Below are 20,437 nucleotides of genomic sequence, written 5' to 3' on the forward strand. Positions count from 1 at the left end.
GAAATTGCACATGAGCTTTGTAGTCCTTAGACCCACTTGGCTCAATAAGGTAGGACTCTGTAGCTTAATGTGGCCTTGCTTCCCTCTCAGGGTATTGCTAAGACAGCTACACTGTTCAAGAGACCAAAAGATTTTATACTTATTATTTTATTGAAAAAGTATGGATTTACAGAATAAATTCAGTTTGATGCAAAAGCAAAGCATATTACCATTTTAAGGCTTGTTACAAAGTAGAAATGAAGCAAATATTCGCTTTAAATACAATAGCTCTAAAAATCCCTAAAAATCTCTAAAAGCTTTCCTAGGGTAGGCAAAAGGCAAAAAGCCCCCCTTCCTTTCTTCCTGGTCTCCCTACATTTCCCTCAGTCTTTTACTTGTACTGAGCAGCAGACAAACAGACCTAGAAAAACTATGATGGAAAAAGTAAACCAAAAATTGTAGAAAAAAAGAAAAAATCTTTTCACATAGTCAAAGTTCCTTTTTCAAGCTTCTTGGAACACCCCTTCTTCTCTGTCTCTCAAGCTGTCATCCAATCACGGCATGAAGTCATGGAAACAGTCCCTCCTTTTCTTCTCATGAGAAACAGGTGTTGTTTTTCTCAGTCAATCTCCTTCCACGCCTCAACAAGTGTCTGGTCTTCTTATCTTGTAATGGCTTGTTGTGGCCTAAAGGAAAAACATTCCCACAGCCTCTGGAAATACACTCCCAGCATGCAAAATCAGTTACACAGAGAACCAATATGGAATCCATTTTACATTGTTCACAATGACATATCCCATTCAGAAATTACATTTTAGCCCCAATAGCCTAAATCATGAAAATTGTTGCGTTCCGGCATAGCTGTGTTCTGGATTGGACCTATGGATGCTGCTGGACACTGTCTGGTATCTATGCCCAGTTTTGTTTCCCAGGTTACTTAATTGCACTGTCATTCTACCCCACCCACCCTGACCCACCCCCAATAATCTAGGCCCAGTTTCGATTTGGAAAATGTCTTCTACCCCCACCCCCGTATTTTAGGGGAACACAATGCAAAAATTTGCTATGTGCGACAGGGTTTCGTTTGACCTTGGTTTTGCTACCTTCCCCAAAGAGGAAGATAGATAGATAGATAGATAGATAGATAGATAGATAGATAGATAGATAGATAGATAGATAGATAGATAGATAGATAGATAGATAGATAGATAGATAGATAGATAGATAGATAGATAGATAGATAGATGTAATTATTTTTCTCATGGAGGGGGCCTGACGCTGCGAGAAAGCAAATGAAAGAAAGGGTTTCTTTTATTCTGGGTTGGTTGCTGCGTTTTGGCACAACTCAGCATGTTCTAACCTCCCAGAGATTTGCGTCAGTTAATAAGGGATCTTAAATAACCCAGGATGGGTCATCCAGGTTTTAAAAATAACCCCTGGCCAAGGGACCCGGCTGTGGGGGGCCGTTTTATTTTACAGTCATGTCATCTTCTGGTTGCTGCACAATGCAGTAATTACATTGATTATTAAACCAAGCTTTCTAAAAGTCCTTTTTTGTACATTCCAGCACGGCTTCTGAAATGTCAAAAAATAAAAACATACACAAAAAAAGAAAAATTATAGATGAAGGAAGAGTGTTCCAAGAAAAGTGGACAGATGAATACTTTTTTGTTGAGTCCAATAGTAAGGCAATCTGCTTAATTTGCAAAGAAATAGTGGCAGTTTTCAAAGACTACAATTTGAAAAGGCATTACACGACAAGACATGCCAGGAAATTTGCTGCATATGAAGGACTGTGTTGTAAAGACAAAATTACTGACTGAAAAAAATCTATCATCTCAACAAAATTATTTTTTAAAAATATTGATTCAATCAGATTCTTTTGTCAAAGCCAGTTATGTGGTTGCAAACGTGATAGCCAAAAAAATCAAAACCATATTGCGACGGTGAGTTTATTAAGGAATGCATGGAAACCGTGGCTGATATAATTTGCCCGGATAAAAATGGGGACTTTTCAAAAATCAGTTTGTCTCACCAGACTGTAGCCAGGCGAATTGAAGATATAGGAAAATCCCTCAAAAAAGTTGTGAAGTGTAGAGCTACTCATTTTAAATTTTATGCTATGGCGATAGACGAAAGTACAGATGCTACAGATACAGCTCAATTGGCAATTTTTATTAGAGGCATTGATGACAAATATAATATCACTGAAGAAATGGCTGCTTTAGTTCCACTGAAAGACATAACTAAAGCAAGAGATTTATATGAAGCTGTGAAAAATACATTACAGCCATTTTCTTTGTCATTTGCTGACATATCTGGCATAGTTACTGATGGTGCCCCTGCAATGATAGGTAAAAGAGATGGGCTTGCAAAATTGGTAGAAGATGGTGCAATTGCCTCCCAAAATTTCAGTATGATTAAATCTCACTGCATAGTGCACCAAGAAAATTTATGTGCAAAAGCTTTAAATATGGCTAACGTCATGCAGGTTGTCATCAAGGCTGTAAATTTCATAATGTCCAAGGGATTGAATCATTGCCAATTCCAGGAATTCCTTAAATTTATGGATGCTGAGTATGAGGACATCATTTACTTTTCTGAAGTAAGATGGTTAAGTCAAGGGAAAATGCTGGCAAGATTTTATGATCTGAGAAATGAAATCAAGTCATTTATGGAATATGAAACAAAATGTGTGCCAGAACTTGACAATGAAAACTGGCTCACAGATTTGGCATTTTTAGTCGACTTGACCACTCATTTAAATGAGTTAAACATGCATCTTCAAGGTGAAAACCAATTGATCAGCACAATGTTTCAAACTATAACAGCGTTCAAAATGAAACTAAAACTATCTCATTCTCAAATGAAGGCAAAAAATTTGATGCATTTTAGCACATTGGCTAAACGCACCTCTGTGAACACGGAAAAATATGCAGCCTTGCTTTTCAATTTGGTACAGGAATTTCAGAACAGGTTTCAAGATTTTAGAAAAAATCAGCCACCTTTTCTGATATTTGCAACTCCATTTTCAGAGGACATTAATATATTACCTGCCAATTTGCAAATGGAATGCATAGAGCTCCAATCTGAGATTCAACTGAAAGAAAAATTTGACCATGTCTCTTTAATGGACTTCTATAAGGTATATGTTCCCAGAGAAAAATATCCTTCACTTCACAATCATGCCTTATTCATGTCATTGCTATTTGGAAGCACCTACATTTGCGAGCAGCTATTTTCAAGGATGAAACACACAAAGAATAAAACTAGAACCAAAATATCTGATGAGCACCTTGAGCACTCACTGAGAATTGCAACAAGTTCCATCAAAGCAAATATGGATGCATTAGTGGCTGAGAAACAATGTCAAGCATCTCACTAACTTCATTTCCAAGTAAGTTTAATATGTTAACTATGTTTTCTATGGGTTTTTTTTTTTTGATGATCAGATACTGTATCGTTACTGTTATTTTATGTGCAGCCCAAACCAAATTTTCATCTTCTAATATGGCCCAGGGAAGGTGAAAGGTTAGACACCCCTGCCCTAGCTTGATTACATAGGTACTATAGGTGAGTATTTAAGCAAAAGGATTCACCTATCAATATTTGTGGCCTGAAATTTTGCCCAGAGTTTGTCTCTCAGGATGAGGTTGAATTCAGACTTGAAATTGATGAAAGCAGAAAATAAAGAGCCAATTTTAATTGAGGAATATTTATGGACTATATGGTCCGATAAAGCTCTGGTCCAGAGTTGCCTTCCAGGTCTGAATCCAGCCTGCTCATTTGCAAGGATATTTTCTGCCTGTAACCAGTCCTCTAATTTCCCTAACAAATGGTGTGCATATAGTTTACTGATAATATTTTGCAAACCTACTAGGTGATTGTTGGCAAGGTTCAATCTGATACCTTTATTAAATACCGGAACTATAATGGCCAGACTCCAGTCCTCTGGAATGGATGCTACAGTATATAATTGATCCAAGTAAATAAAGATGCCAGAACTGGGCTCACCAGTCCAAATTATCCTGTAACAGTTCAGCCAGGATGTAATCCAGACCTAGGCAAAGTGTGGCCTGAGGGCTACATACGGCCCGCAAGCCGCTCCTGTCTGGCCTGCTGACAGTTTTGAACATCAAAACCATTTATAGCTTTTTGTCTAAAGTTGATCAGTTGCTTATCTTTAACATACCGCAAAAATCTCTTTAGTATTTGTGAAGATTAGCAAGTTTAAAATAAAACAATCATAACGTCACTGTTTCATTTTATTTTTAAATAAAGCTGGTTCAGCCCCTGAACACAGTTCAGATTTTTCATGTGCCCCCCCTATAGAAATTAATTGCCCATCCCTGATGTAATCCATTCCAGGGGATTTACCTTATTTTAACTGGAAGATCAACTCATAAATTTCCAGGGTCAAAACAGGAGGCCATTCCACTAGACATACCAGATCTTCTTATGGTCCTGGAGCACTTTACAGGTATACTGCATAAATGCTTTGAAAGTCTGCCTCCCAAGCATTGAGTGGGATACAAAAATTGTATCCCCTGCCACTATTCTCCAAAAGGAGATTTAATCCTTTAAGTTAGATGAGGTTATTCAATGCTGACATATCTCTCTCTGTGTCTGATGCTTTTTGCTCTTAATCAAACCTTTATAGTTCTTCTTCAGTAAAAACCACTCAGATGGAATACTTACCCGGTTCTGTTCCCTATACAATCTATATGTTACCATCAGATCATATTTTGCTGCTTTACATTCAAGGTTTTGAGTGGGAAACCCAGGGGTAACAGCCATTTAGATTTTTGTGCATTAAATGGGCTTGGAGAGAATATATCAAATTCCCATATGCCTTTAATGTAGTTGTAATTGAATCTGTGGATATAATTGAACAGCTGAGAGGTATATACGGCTCTGATAATAAAAGTTTTCTTATAAAATTGGCCAGTTTGGTGAACCACTTTGTGTGGACCACTCTTGTTTCAGCTGTAATCCATACTGCCGGTTCTGTACCTCTAAAGACTTTTGTGTCTCTAAGATTAACCTTCAGAGCCAAGGGAAAGTGATAATTCTCAGGGTTACAATCGTCCTTAAAATCAGGTATTAATCTGAGCAGATCATTCAGGATCATGGTGTAATTTATGGTTGAGGCTCCTGAAGTTGAGATGAATGTGAATTCCCCTGGCATATATTGCATCATACTCCCATTTATTACAAAAAGATCAAAATTATTATTCATGTATACAAGGCACAAACCAGCATAATTATAGCCATGGTCTTTTGATTGTCTATAAAAGAGGGAGTGGTGTAGAGTGGTATCTGGGGGTGTCTGTTGAAACGCATGAAGGGACTCTCATCATATTCACCTATCCTGGCATTACAATCCCCCACAATAATAATAGAAGCTTTGTGGTATAGTAGTCTCAGGTTGTCTATGTTTTACCCACAACCCTTTGGTACAAGCATGAGATTGCTGAGGGGGAATATAAACATTAATCAACAGTAATGTATATAAATTAAATATTATATAAATTAAATTCCAGAATTGTAACAATGGCAGGTTCAAGGTTAAGGACAGAAGCTTGTAGCTTAGTTGATATAAGTATGCCCAAACTGCCCTTAAGCCGACCTCCTCTTTCAGTGGGAACGGCTTTGAGAGAATGTGTCATATACCCATTCAGCATCAGATCCTTTTGTGTCCATGTCTCCTGAAACAGAGAGATATCAAAGTTGGCAACATACCCTTTAAAGGCAATGTCCCAAACTTTGGTTGACCATCCTGCAGTGTTCCAGGACAATAACTTGAGTGCAGGTCCTTCTTGAGAGACAAAAGATCGTGTGATGCAATTTGCTATTTATTTGCTCTTTAGACTACTTGAGTGATTAATAGCAGTGTCTAACCCAATTGCCTGTTGCTCCATCCGCCATTTATATAAAAACTGCTGTGGGAGAGCAATAACATGATCTGTACTATGGACTGTAGTTCAATCGCCAAGAGATGTTACTTTAGGGAAAGGTAAACAGTGAGCAGAACCAGGACAAGAACAGTCCACTATTTCTGTAAAGGCTGTTGGGAGGGTCAAACCCCCACTAGCACATCATTTATCTCTTGTGTTTAACATATTCATGGAGCCAGGTGATTTATCAGAAGCCAGGCCACCAGAAATAATGGCATTTCCATACATTGCCTGGGGGGAACCATTATCCTCATTTCAATCCACATTGTGCCATTCTGCTACACTACCATTAAACTATCTCTGCCTATTGGCATTAAATTTCTAATATGTCTCATGGTTGGGGTCATCCATCCATTTCTGTCTGATGGTATATTTTCTGATTAGCTCTTTATTCCATCCAGTCTTTGTCCTTCCGGACCCTGCATGTGCTTTTATGTTTCTGATGAGAACCAGAATTGGATTTCCCACATTCTGACCAGGACTTACAGACCTTTGTCTAGTATTTAAATTTTCGGATCTTTTTGTCCATAATAACTGAGAGTTCTGAACCTGTGACTGGGTCAACTGATCAGTAAGGTATAAGCCCTCTGGGAATGCAGTACCCATGGTCAAAATGCAGTACCCATGGTACAAAATCACTAGCTGTATGCACACCAGCGACCTTTTCCTTCTGTATTGTGCCCTCTTCTCCCTGCTGTCCCTTTATTAGCATTTCTTTCTTCTGTGATTTTCTTTTAACAGGTTGTACTCTTGTGATACTATTGGTGGTTTCTAACAATTTAAACAGAGGTTTAAAGTTCATGCTCCTTTCTTTCTTCACCATGTGCTTGCATACCTTTTTCCTACCATTCTTACACTTGGTCTTTTTTCCTACCATTCTTACACTTGTGTTATGAAACAAAAGCAAAAAGCATGCTGCTTATATACCACCCCACAATGCTTCAAGCACTCGCTGGACAGTTTACAAGTTAATTATGCAAGCTACACATTGCCCCACCCCAGCAAGCTGGCTACTCATTTTATTGAACCCAGAAGGATAGAAGGCTGAGTCAACCTTGAGCAGGCTACCTGGGATTAAACCCTAGGTCATGAGCACAGTTTTGGCTGCAGTACAGCAGTTTAATCACTGCGCCACAAGGCTCTTAATGGCAACTGCTTCATAATGGCAGTTGACCCTGCCTTAGGATAGGCACTGTCTTTCTTTCTGTCTTTTAAGTTTATATTTGCTACACAAACATCTCCTGACCATATTTGGGGTTCTCTTATCTCTATAGGATTCTGATGAGCAACATTACAGTCATCATTAACTGAAGCTGTTGCTGTGGATTTTGACTGTGCTCCTTTCTGCAAGCTACAGACAGAAGTAGATCTTCCAGAGAGAGGCTGGCAATTCTGTCTATGATTTTGAGGGATGGATTATAATAATCAACCTTGTCAGGCAAATCTGAGGAATTAACATTCCTCCATGAATTTTGTTGCTGGGGATGTTTTGCCTCCCTCAATATACCTGTCACAATCTCTTTGATTTCCTTAAGTGTGTCTCTAATTTCCAATAAAAGGTTCTGAGTTGGGAAGCCTCCTTCATCCATTTTAGGAGCCAGTTTATCTGGATAAAAAGGAGTAGATGTTGAAGGGCTACTGTCCTCTATTACTGGTTTAAGGGTCTTAATTTTGGTTATTTCTATAGCTTGGGATTCCAGCTGCAAAATTCTTTGGTTCCTGGGCTCATTAATCACCACTGGGTATAATTTGTTAATTTGCCAAAGTCCACCATCCTGTATTTGCTCATCATTCAGTGCACTGTCCAGTAAATCTATAGGGAGGATTGCAGAAGACTCCTGGAACTTGACAATGTCTGTTATCTTGGCTTGCTTCTTCTTCCTCCCCTTTGCTATACTGCAGTGGTTGGAAATGGGTAAATTACCCCAAATGGGATAAAAGTGAAAATCCTGGGGGTAATGAGCAGAGCGCTACCCCCCTCCCTACCACCCCCACCCTCTGCAGCCAAACCTCAAATTGTAAGCCACCTCTCCCTGTTACTTCATTGGTTGCAGCAGGGCACTTGTAAATCTTCCATTTTTTCAGAGATCGGAGATAAGCCTACTTGATTGGTTACAGCTATGGAATAGCCCCGGGCAATCAATCAGTCAGGGGCTTCTGAATGACTGCTTCCACCAGAGGTGACTGCAAGCAAGCAGGATGAGGGAAAGGATCAAGATAATGAGGGAAGGAGGGAAGGAAGGTGCAAGAGACTGAGGGCTTCATCAAGCTTATTTAAATGTATGTGGAAAATGTATCAAGAAAATGGATGGAGGGTGTGTGTGTGTTTGTGTGTGTGTGTGTGTGTGTGTGTGTGTGAGAGAGAGAGAGAGAGAGAGAGAAACTGACTCAAAACTATGAAAAAGAACAGGCAAGCAAAAGGCTTGAACTAAGGTGGGGGGAAGGGTGGCTTTTTAAGATGCTGTCTAGGTTTGTCATCGCTTTCCTCCCAAGAAGCAGGCATCTTTGAATTTCATGGCTGCTGTTCCCATCTGCAGTGATCATGGAGCCGAAGAAAGTAAAATCTGTCACTGCCTCCATCTCTTCCCCTTCTATTTGCCAGGAGGTGATGGGGCCCATGGCCATGATCTTGGGTTTTTTATTTTGAGCTTCAGACCATTTTTGCAGTCTTCTGTTTCACCCTCATTATGAGGTTCTTTAATTCCTCCTCACTTTCTGCCATGCTTTTGCATAGTCAATGAAGCAGAAGTAGATGTTTTTCTGGAACTCTCTGGCTTTCTCCATAATCCAGCACATGTTAGCAATTTGGTCTCTAGTTCCTCTGCCCCTTCGGAATCCAGCTTGTACTTCTGGGAGTTCTCAGTCCACATCCTGCTGAAGCCTGCCTTGGAGGATTTTGAGCATAACTTTGCTAGCTTGTGAAATGAGTGCAATTGTATGGTAGTTGGAGTATTCTTTGGGACTGTCCTTCTTTGGGTTTGGGATGTAGACTGATCTTTTCTAGTCCTCTGGCCACTGATGAGTTTTCCATTGATGATGACAAAAAAGCGCGCTGGTCCTTTGATGTTGGGCTGTGGCACCAGCCTGGGTGACATGACCTTTAGCCTGGTTTGTTCCTTTTGAACACCACACACATAATTTAATGCAACTTGCATTAAATTTAATGCAACTTGCTAGGCATATTGCACACCTTACTAGTCCCTATACCACCCCATGGCTGGTGTGCAATGTGTTCCAGAAAAAATAGTGCACATCTTTATTAAATTTTTGCATCCTGCTAATTCCTTACATAGGCTGGCAGCCATTGATACTGATGATATATCCTGCTAGTTCGGTAGACAGCCTGTGTAGATTCAAGATTTTGAATTCAAATAATGTATGATTTCCTTCCTTTCAAATCAAGGGGGTAATGTCAGCGTATATAATTTTTTAGGGGGTAAAAGGTAAAAAAGTTCCCTGACCCCTGCTATACTGTGATCTGGGGTTCAAATCCCAGGTAGCCGGCTCAAGGTTGACTCAGCCTTCCATCCTTCCGAGGTCGGTAAAATGAGTACCCAGCTTGCTGGGGGGGCAATGTGTAGCCTGTATAATTAAAAATTGTAAACCACCCGGAGAGTGCTTGTAGCGCTATGGGGCGGTATATAAGTCCAATAAATAAATAAAATAAATAAATTAGCTTAACTTCTATCACAGTTTTGAGGGTGAACCAAAAGGTAGGATGGGTGTGTGGAGACTCTGTTCTTTGTCCATGTCTGATGGAATTCCAATGTACACTTTAAGATTGCTTTGTTTTTATGTGCCATGAGATCAGAAGCAACTTATAGCAACCCTAATAGGGCTTTGAAAGCAAGTGAGAAATTCAAGGAGCAGCTTGTTCCACAGGGATTACTAATGACTTTTTAATATATACTGTGGCAACATTGCCTTCATATATAGATACAGTACTGAACAATTCCATGGGAAAGTGTCTTCAGCATGCTTCTTCTGGTGAAATATCTGCGTTTTACTTATCCTTCATTCTAGAAAGAGGTATTTACCCAATGACATACAGTGTATGTTCTTTGCCAACTTGTAACAAGAAATGGCTTCCTTCCATGAGGTTTTAACAGCCTCCAGAGGAAATCATTTATAGGCACCATTAATACATACTAGAGGTGATAGATGACAAAGAAGGCTATTAATATTTAAATGTGTATGCTGTGTAAGGAGCTTGAGGTAGGGAATAAAAGTGCACAAGCTTTCATCACTGCCCAAGCAGCACCAATCTTCTCACATTTAAATTCCTAGCCAATGAACAGCAGATAGCAAGAAAGAGAACTAAGACTGCTACTTCAGAATCCAGAGATAAGAAGCTGACATTACTAGCAGGCAAGGTCTTTCATTGTACTTTTTTTCTATTAGGGTCTACTTAACTATTTCCTATAGAAGTGTCCAAATGCAGTGGGCAAAAAGTAGGCATTCATTTATTTAGTTTTAGTTTACATTTTGATTGAGTGAGTGACTGAGTGACTGAGTGATTGATTGATTTAATGTCATTTGTAGCCCACCTTTCTCCAATGAGGGACTACTCATCATGGTTACAAAAAAGTAATTCTATTTCTCCTCCTTCCCAAACATAAACACTTGATTGAAAACAAAAATGTTTTTCCTTAGTTTATGTCTTCTCTCATGGCCTCACATCTCATGACCAGTCCTCGCATCTTTCATTCCCACATTCATCATGCCATTACCCAAAGTAATGCCACCACATTACCTCAGCCAATCCCTACCTATACAGTTATATGAAAAAGAACATAGTATCCCCTTTTTAAATTTGATTTATGTATGAGGGCATAATAAAAATCATCTGGTTCTTAGCAGGTATGAAAATTAAGTACAGTGGGGTCTCGACTTACAAACGGTTCGACTTACACACTTCTCCGTCCGCAAAATTCCATTTCGACTTGCGAATGGAGAATCGATGTACAAACCCCCGGGAGGCCTGGTCAACTGCCCGGGGAAAGCTTGGTAGACTGGGTCTCCCAGGGGAAGCGGCAGCGGCGGTGGTGAGGACCTCCAAGATGCCTTCCAGGGCTTCTCCGCCACCATGGGAGGCATTTCGGAGCCCCCCGCACCACTGATAGTGGCTCAGAAGAATTGTGTGGGTCAGGCATTCTGGCTCGCAAAGACTGGGCTAAGGTGTGAGTTCCAGAATCCTGCCTGTCTGTGTTTTTGCAGAAGAACTGTGTGGGTCAGGCATTCTGGCTTGCAAAGACTGGGCTAAGGTGTGAGTTCCAGAATCCTGCCTGTCTGTGTTTTTGCAGAAGAATTGTGTGGGTCAGGCATTCTGGCTTGCAAAGACTGGACTAAGGTGTGACTTCCAGACTCCTGTCTCTGTGTTAAACATGCTTTAAAATTGGCTTCGTTGAAAAAAAAAGATTTCAAAAGTGCTTTAAAACTGTTCCCTGCCTCCCCCCTCCTTTCCTGAACTTTTCTTGACCTAAGAAAAAGAAGAAGAAAATATCCCCCTCTAGTGGTAGAAGGTATAATAGCAGCTTCCTGTTAGTTTCCCATTAGTTTCTATGGACGGAAAAGAGCAGATACGGATTAAATGGTTTTCAATGCATTCCTATGGAAAATGCAGATTCGACCTACAGACTTTTTGACTTACAAACTGCCTTCCAATATGGATTAAGTTTGTAAGTCGAGACCCCACTGTAAGTACAACCTCAGGTGAACAACAAAACATGATATATTACACCGAGTCATGATCTATTTTACAAAAAGAAAGCCAAAATGGAGAAGCCATTCATGAAAAACTAAGTACACCCGTGCCACTTCCATGGGAATTAAGAGACTAAGTAGCAGCCAGCTGCTGCTAACCAAATTGATAATCAGCAAATCTGATCATCTCTATAAAAGCCAAACTTTTAGCAGTTTGCTTGTCTGGAGCAATCAGGTGTGCATTAACACAATGCCAAAGAAGAAATACATCAGCAATTATAGTAGAGAAGCAATTGTTGCTACCCATCAATCTAGGAAGGGTTATAAGGCCACTTCCAAACAATTTAAAGTTCATGACTCTACATTGAGGAAAATTATTCACATTCAAGACAGTTGCCAGTCTTCTCAGGAGTGGACATCCGAGCAAATTCACTGAAGGCCAGGCCATACAGTACTCAGAGAAATTGCCAAAAAAACCCCACAAACCCCACCCAAGAGTTACATCTCAGATGCTACAGGTCTCTATTAGCATGTTAAATGTTAAGCTTTATGACATTGCAACTAGAAAAAGAAATATGGTTTGTTTGGAAGGGTTGCTAGTAGAAAGCCTCTTCTCTCTAAAAGGAACATGGCAGCACAGCTTAGGTTTGCAAAGTTGCATCTGGACAAATGAGACCAAAGTGGAGATATTTGGACATAATGCACAGTGCCACATTTGGTGAAAACCAAACACAGCATATTAGCACAAACACCTCATACCAACTGACAAGCACAGTGATTGTGGGGTGTTTGTAGCCACAGGACAATGAGCACCTTGCAGTCATTGAGTTGACTATGAACTCCTCTGTATATTAAAGTATTGTAGAGTCAAATGTGAGGCCATCTGTCTGATAGCTAAAGCTTGGCTGAAATTGGGTCATGCAACAAGCCAATGATCCCAAACACACCAGGAAATCCACAACAGAATGGCTGAAAAAGAAAAGAATCAAGGTGTTGCAATAGCCCAGTCAAAGTCCAGACCTCAGCCCTACTAAAATGCTGTGGCAGGACCTTCAGAGAGCTGTGCATAAACAAATGTCCACAAACCTCAATGAACTTAAGCAATGTATTCTTGAAGGCTTTCTCGACCGGGATCTGAATTGTTGTGGGTTTTTTGGGCTCTTTGACCATGTTCTGAAGGTTGTTCTTCCTAACATTTCACCAGTCTCTGTGGCAGGCATCTTCAGAGGACAGGAGTCAGAACTCTGTCTGTGCTCTGTTTTGAGTCCTGTCCTCTGAAGATGCCAGCCACAGAGACTGGCGAAACGTTATAAAGAACAACCTTCAGAACATAGCCAAAGAGCCTGAAAAACCCACAACTACCAACTGAAGCAATGTTGTATAAAGAAGAGTGGGCCAAAATTCCTCCACAACGATCTACGATACTGATGAAGTCATACAGTAAACAATTATTTCAAGTTATTGCTGATAACGGTGGTTCTATAAGCTATTGAATCATAAGGTGTACATAGTTTTTTACACATGGATTCTCCATTTTGACTTAATTTTTTAATTGAATCATGACATAGTATATGTCATGTGTCGTCATTATATCCTGATGTGTAAAACCATGAAAGAGGATGTATTTTATTTTTCACATTACTATATAAATGTACATTTACTGTCATATATATTGCCTTTAATAACTTGTCCTACTACCATCTAACAATATACCTAATCACTGAAATATACAGATCAAAACCTCTTTCCATTAGTCTATTTTCTACACAAGTTCAACTGCCAGCAATAAGGGAAAAGGCTTTAATGTTGTGATTCGCAGGGAATTTGTTATAGATTTTTTTATTGTTTTAATTATTTCATACATGGCTATGGACTTTCAATAACAAGGATGTTATATGAATATTTTTAAAGAAAAAATAATAATTACACATAATTTCAGGATAATTTTAGATGCACAAAAAGTACACTGTTTCAGGAAGGTGCCATACGCTTGCCCGAATGGTGAGTCAGAATTGTTTTAAAAAAATAACATGGTCACAATGTAATATTGATTATAATGGGGAGGAGGAGGCAAGTGGAGGATTCTATACAAGAAACACCTAGTCATTTCTCAGGTTTGAAGTTTCATTAAATTTATGTATTAAAAATGCAATACTTTCCACAAGTATTATTCCTGTGTTTTTGTAACTGGAAATACTACTCATGGGAAAAGTGAATAATATTGAACTGTAAGTCATTTTTTTCTCCTCTTGCTTTAATGGATCTTGTTTTGTTGTTGTCAAACTTATTATGTTCTGTAGTGCAACTGATGCCAAGAAGAAAATGCCACACACAGCAGAGGCAAAGAATTCTTTTGAGGCTGGCCTCTTTAGACTTGGAAAATTAACGGCAGTAAAGTAAAATGCAAGTTCTTTCATTTAGAAAATGTCAGTCTGGCAGCCTTTAACTGCCAGTATAGTTCAGCTCCAAATTTGACACAGAAATAAGCTTTCTTGGATAGAAAGGGGTTAATCTAGTTTGCCAGCCAAGTCAGGAGGGGGAAGTAGATTCCCAGATGCCACTGCTACTGAAATTAATCCTGGAGCTTAGCATCTGGATCCTTCAACTGCCAAGCTTCCTACAGTAGTATGTTTCATGGCTGGGCCAGATTAAATAAGAATGGTGAGCAGGAGTACGTTCTGCACCATCAACCACAAGGAAAGAAAGAAAGGAGTGTAAAAACCTCAAAATTAAAAGAGTTTTACCATAACAAGTGCCTGTGCTAATATGCATTTAAACAACATGCTGCTGCCCTAAAGCTGTGTCAAAGCTATCCCAGCCAAGCCTGTCAGTGTATTTTTGTGAAAGTTAGAGGCAGAGGGAGAGTGCATAGATAACCCTGTTAGGGGACCACTTGTTTCTAATATGCACAGTTTATAGCACAGGGCTTAAACATATATTTGGATCCAGGTTCCTGAAATATTTCTTGCTAATTTCCTACATGTATTAATGCAATGCAACAACAGATGAGGCTGCTGAATTCATGTCTAAATTTCATTTCCTCAATGTTCAGCCATATATTACAGTAAGAGATTGGTTTAGTTCCCTTAAAAGTAGCTACCACCTGCAGTATCTGATGTTAAGATCTATTTTGAACAATATAAAAATAAGGGCATTTAGGGCATATGACTCAGTCAGCAACAGCTTACTAACACAGAAGTATAATTGCTAACTGTTGAGCACAAGAAGGAAGTTAATGTACATTATAGGTGCATGACAGCGCATCAATGTTTTTACAAGGCAATTCTAAAAACAAGGGCAGCAAAACAGATAGATAGGTAGATATCTTCCCCAGTCCTTTCCCTGCATGGGCAGCAGGCAAAAAGACCTAGAAAAATCTATGGTTCTATCTTGTTCCTATTTTTCCTTTTGATGGAACCATAGTTTTTTCTAGTTTTTTTTTTTTTTTTGGCCTGCTGCCCCGTGCAGGGAAAGGACTGGGGAAGATGTAGGGAGTTAAGGAAGAAGATAAGGGGGGCTTTAAGCCTTTTGCCTACCCTAAGGAAGTTTTTAGAGATTTTTAGAGCTTTTGTAATTAAAAGGGAATTAGTTATCTTGATTGTAATTGTAACAAGCCTTGAAAACACTTTATTGCTATGCTTTTGCATCAAACTGACTTTATTCTGTAAATCTTTTTTTTTCAGTAAAAAGATCAATTACAAAATCTTTTGATCTCTTGAACAGTGAAGCCTGTCTTATTTATTCCCAAAGGTGGAAGCAAGGCCACATTAAGCTACTGAGTCCTACCTAATTGAGCCACGGAAATCTTAGGACTACAAAGCTCATGTGTAACTTCCTGCTGAACTTTGTTAAGGGTCAGCAAGTATTTTTTTAGGGCAGACTTGTAAGGCGTGTCAGCAAACACGGGTTCAAAAACACACGTGTAAGCCTGGACAGAGAGCAATCAGGAGTTTGCACACGCTAAAATGGGCTGAGTGAGTCCAAACTCAGCTAGCCATGCTACAACACTCCATCTTAGAGGTCTGCCCACATAAGATACTCTTGTGCCCTTTCTCTATTACTGAAATAAAACCATGTGGGCTTTGTAGTCCTTAGACTTAACTTGCACCACAGGCAGGACTCTAAGTAAGCTAGGCCGAGGTAGCCCTCTCAGATGACCCTATGACAAGTGTACTGTTCAGGAAACCAATTGATTTTTATAATCTTTATTTTATTAAAGAATAAGCATGTTACTAGGTATCAAAGCCAAATTAAACCAAAGCAAATAAACTAGCATTGTGCTGGTTAGTTACAAAGATGTAGTGAGGCAAAGAAAACATGAAAAGTATGCAAATGTCCAAAAACCTTACAAGAACACAAAAAGCCATTAAAAAGAATAAAAACAGTTCCAGTCCAGTAATTCTTTAGTAAAAACAAAATAATTCAAGTAGGTTATAAAAAGGCTATAGTCCTCAGTGATCCTGTAGAACAAGAATCCTGTACTAAAAAGAAAAATTCAGTAAAAGTCCCATTGTCCTTAGAAAAGTCCAAGAGTATAGTCCATATGAAACATTTCAAGAAAAGAAGTCCATAAAGGATATTCCATAGGTAACAGTCCATAGGAAATAGTCCATGCATAGTCCTAAGCTTTTAACTCAAAAACCCATCTCATCACAAGGCGTTTGTTGTATGCCCTGGCAGAGGTCACCAGGACTGAACCCAGCTGCTTAGGGGTACTCAGACTTCCAATTACTCTCTGTCCGACTGACCAAGTTCTCCCTCACAGGAAGCTGGGTTGTGACAAAGATTAGACAGGTAGGTTTATTAAAAATTGAGTTCTAGACTACTGAATTAATAAACTAATGAATTTGGCTGTCTGTCTGATGTAGGTTTTACTCAATGCATAGCAGAAGATTGTACAAGATTGCCTCCTTGCCCATCCAGTAAAACTAACAAAGATCAATTCCAAATTTGAAGAGTGAATGTCATTGTACACGCACAGCACAGTAGAGAAGTAGAGAAGCATAGAGTCCAGGGACTCTATGGAACTGGAGTTAGAAGGGCAGAGCCATATTTCCAGAGGTTGCAAATTAAATCTACTATATAAAACACTGGATAGAAGTACAGTACATCTGGCTAGGGTGAAAGCCTGCCATTCATGTGGGCTCTCTATGAGATGTAAATAACAGGCCAATTTATTTATATATAACATTTATATATAACATTTATATATACATTTATATATACATTTAAAGGTGAGCATACATTCTGGGCTGCCACAAAGAGCTCTTGGCTTTCGATATCCAGGAGTCTCTCTTTGAGCAGTCTATAAGACTGAGCAAAACGTAGAGCACCCAGGTGGTCTGGGAGATACCCATGGTCCTCTGTTCTTGTAGGAACAGTTTTAAACTGGGAGAATGTAAAGAATCAGAAAAAACACCACTAATTAATGGGTCATCAGTGGCCACTGTGATGGACAGGTCAGGAACCATTCCTGTCCATCACAATGGAACCATGATTCAGGAGCCAATGGCTGTACAGAAGAGGAGGGACTAAGGAAATATAAGAAGAATGGATGACAGTTAAAGAGCAGCTAGAGAGGATTTCAGTTAGAGTCTGAGTTTGGAGTCAGTTAGGGATGAGTTTGGGATGAGTTAGGGATATGAGCTGGAGAAAAGCAGTTTAGGCAGTTAGGACCAGTCTTGTGTTAGAGAAGAACAGAGAGATAGAGAAGATAAGAAATGAATACATACCTTGATTAACATGATTATATATAAATAAATATAAATGTTACCAAAGCACAACAGATTGAATGAATAAAATAAGACCATCCATGATTCACTTTACATGATTTACTTCTAAACATTTAAATAAACATTGATTTATTGAATAATACTTGATTGAAGAGTCATATTTGATATATTGAGGAATAACTCCTCTGGTGGCAGCGGAAAGGGTTGAAAAGCAAATGTCATACCCAAAAGTAAACCTGGGTTGTGTGGAAGAACAAACGGGGGAACTGGGGGGGGGGTGTGACAGCCACAAAGCATATTCTCAGCCAGTATTTAAAGTGTCTCAGTCGTGTTTTTGTCCCCAATCTGATGAAGCCTGCCTCCAAGCATAGAGCTGTTTATGGCACACAGTGGGGCACATCAAGGATGTTATAAAGAAAAGTCACCTGGAGTCTTTCCACCAAGGAGTTAAAGGCATCTAGCCAGACTAGTGAGCCATACAGCAGTTGAGAAACAGCCTTGGCTTTGAACAACCATAAGGCAGCAAGAATGTGTGTATTGCCCCATACAAGAAAGAAATGCTGACCTGAAGGAGCGAGATCACTGATGTACAGGTTAAACAGGGTGGGGGCAAGGATGCAACCCTGTTTAACACCCCTATTAATGGGAACTTGTTTAGAGAAGATGCTGTGGCTGGATAAATGAATGTGGCATGTGTTATCTGCACACAGTCTCTGGATCAATAGTAGCAATCTCCTGTCTAGATGGATTTCTGTTGCAAGGCTGTTCCATAGCCGAGGGGCCACTGCCGAGAAGGCCTGGTTTCTTGTTCTTTCTTTCCAGCTCTCTCTCGGCATTAGGCCCCTCAGCTGTCCCTACTGGCTATGTCGGGTGATTCGGGTAGATCTAGGTGGGAGAAGACTGTGATGATTTGTGTTTTTATGTGTATTAGAATGGGATATGTAGTCCTAAGATTGTCCCAATAGCATCCATTTTGATTTAAAGTCTGCTCTGTAGTAGGAAAGTTTTACATGCTGTTTCAGAGAAGCTTCGCTCTCTGGTTATCTCGTTGCTAAGATGAGCAGAGAGCAGAGACTTTCGTAGTCAAAATAATTCTGCCACAAAGAATGATAACAACTGAAGCTCCATGAGAAAGTTAGGCGGAACAACAAGACCCAGGAGGGGGTGTTCCTTATGAAGCCTTCTGGGAAGAAGAAGGAAGTGAGTGAGGAGTGAAAAAAAGATGGAGTTTGCCTGAGAAAGGGGCAGACACGTGCTTTTCCCATAATGGACTGGTTTTCATCTAGCATCAACCTTTGAAGACCCAAGACACGTGAGATGGATTATTTATGCTTTTTGTTAGCTAGCATAATTCTATTTCTTTATTTTTTCAGCTGGAGTGGGGGGAGTGGAGTGTTCCGTTGGTATTGAATGAAAATGTACCTACTATACTATTTTACTATCAACTGAAATCTTTTCTAAAGCAATTCTTTTCAATAAAGCAGTAATGATTAAATCTGCAGGTGTTAGTTCTTGCACAGACTGGCTGAATGTCTAATTGGCCACGTGTGTTTGCTACCAAAGTTTTCAGAGCCAGATTATTCTGAGTATAGCTCAAGGATGTGTCTGTGTGTCTTGCTTTCTTAATAAGGAGATTGGCTTTCTGAGGAAGAAATTTAGACAGGACCTGGCTGAGATCCAAGTGGCTCTGCTCAGCAGTTAGAGGTTTGTCTGGATTTCGTACTCGTCCCAATTTCCGGCACCCCCATAAATCTTCTTGGAGATAAGGGGCTGCTTACATGCTGGCAGCGGTGACACGAAACACGGGCTTTGATTTATTGTGTTTACTTTGGCTTAAGTTGAAAGCAGCAAGCATCTCGATGCATGTGCTTTTCACAGCTGAAACTCCCAAGCCTTGACAAAGGGGTTTCTTCCACGCTATTTACTTTGAAGAGCTATAAATTAGCCAAATTGTTTTTTCTTTTAAGCTAAGGGTCTTAATGAAAAGACTTAGCTTTAAGCCAAGTCTGTAAGAACTAATGCTTTGGTTATGTAATTGGGCTGTTTAATGAGTGGGCATTTTCATGCAAGTAAACGGTCGCCCTTCTGAAGCTCCAGTTTAGGGCTGTTTCCTGCCAGAGTGTTTTATGGCTTTGCCCTCGCCCTACAGTTTCGGCTACATGGGCAGGGAGAGATTTTTCCTTTTGGGTCAGCTTGGCATCTGAGTTAGTTGCAGCTTGTATGGAGCAACACTTAGCAGGAGAAGAATTTTTGGATTTGCCTGGAGAGCTGTTTGTGACTCAGAGAAAAGTTAAGATTGGTGGTGCATCTGCTAAGCTGCCTTTGGTTAGTAAAGATACGAAGCCCTGGCACCAAGAGCTTTTGGAGGCTCTTGAGCACGACGTCTTGACTCAAAGTGGAGCTAAGCAAAGGATTACTTATGGTTCTTCACAACTGAGAAGGGAATTACAAAAGGGAAATATAATGGCTAAACTCCCAGCACAGGACGTCCAGGATCTACTTAGATCTGATCCAGATCAGACTTGGACTAAGTTGCAACAGATGGATCAGGCAGAGGAAATGGCGGGTGCCAGCACTCCAGTAGGGAGGGGAGTGCCAGGCAGAGGCATTTCTGATGGGACAGCAGGAGCAGCAGCAGCAGCAGCAGCCGGTGCTGAGGGGCCTGATCCTAACAAGAGTCTATCACCAGTGGATAAGTTAACCCTTATGTTTGCTGATTTTGTTGCTTGTCACACTCAATCTATTCATAATCAGAACATTGCTGATGAGTTATTGAAGCAGTACAGAGAGGCAAAGGTGGAGCGTTTGGTTAATGAGCTGAAGGAAAAAGAGGAGTTTAAGAACTCAATAGCCAGTGTTGATAGAAGCAATCTACCTTACTACCATGATGGCGATGATATCTTATCATTTTTATCTCTTTATGAACAAGCGTGTCGAGATCTTAAGATACCGGAGGCCTGGTACCTCAAGCTAATGCGTACTCAGTGTTCTGGGCAACTTGCCAACTTGGTAGCCAAATTATCTGATGAGGACCCTGACTGGCCTGTTTTTAAAGAGGTGGTAAAG

The 20,437-nt window shown here is 40.0% G+C and overlaps 1 pseudogene; it reads left to right on the forward strand.

The window, feature by feature from the left end:
* The first annotated feature begins 1,945 nt into the window (after nt 1–1,945).
* LOC140705544 (general transcription factor II-I repeat domain-containing protein 2 pseudogene) lies at nt 1,946–3,364 on the forward strand (annotated as a pseudogene).
* The last annotated feature ends 17,073 nt before the right edge of the window (nt 3,365–20,437 follow it).

Source organism: Pogona vitticeps, chromosome 3, assembly GCF_051106095.1.
Source record: "Pogona vitticeps strain Pit_001003342236 chromosome 3, PviZW2.1, whole genome shotgun sequence".
Taxonomy (NCBI): Eukaryota; Metazoa; Chordata; class Lepidosauria; order Squamata; family Agamidae; genus Pogona; species Pogona vitticeps.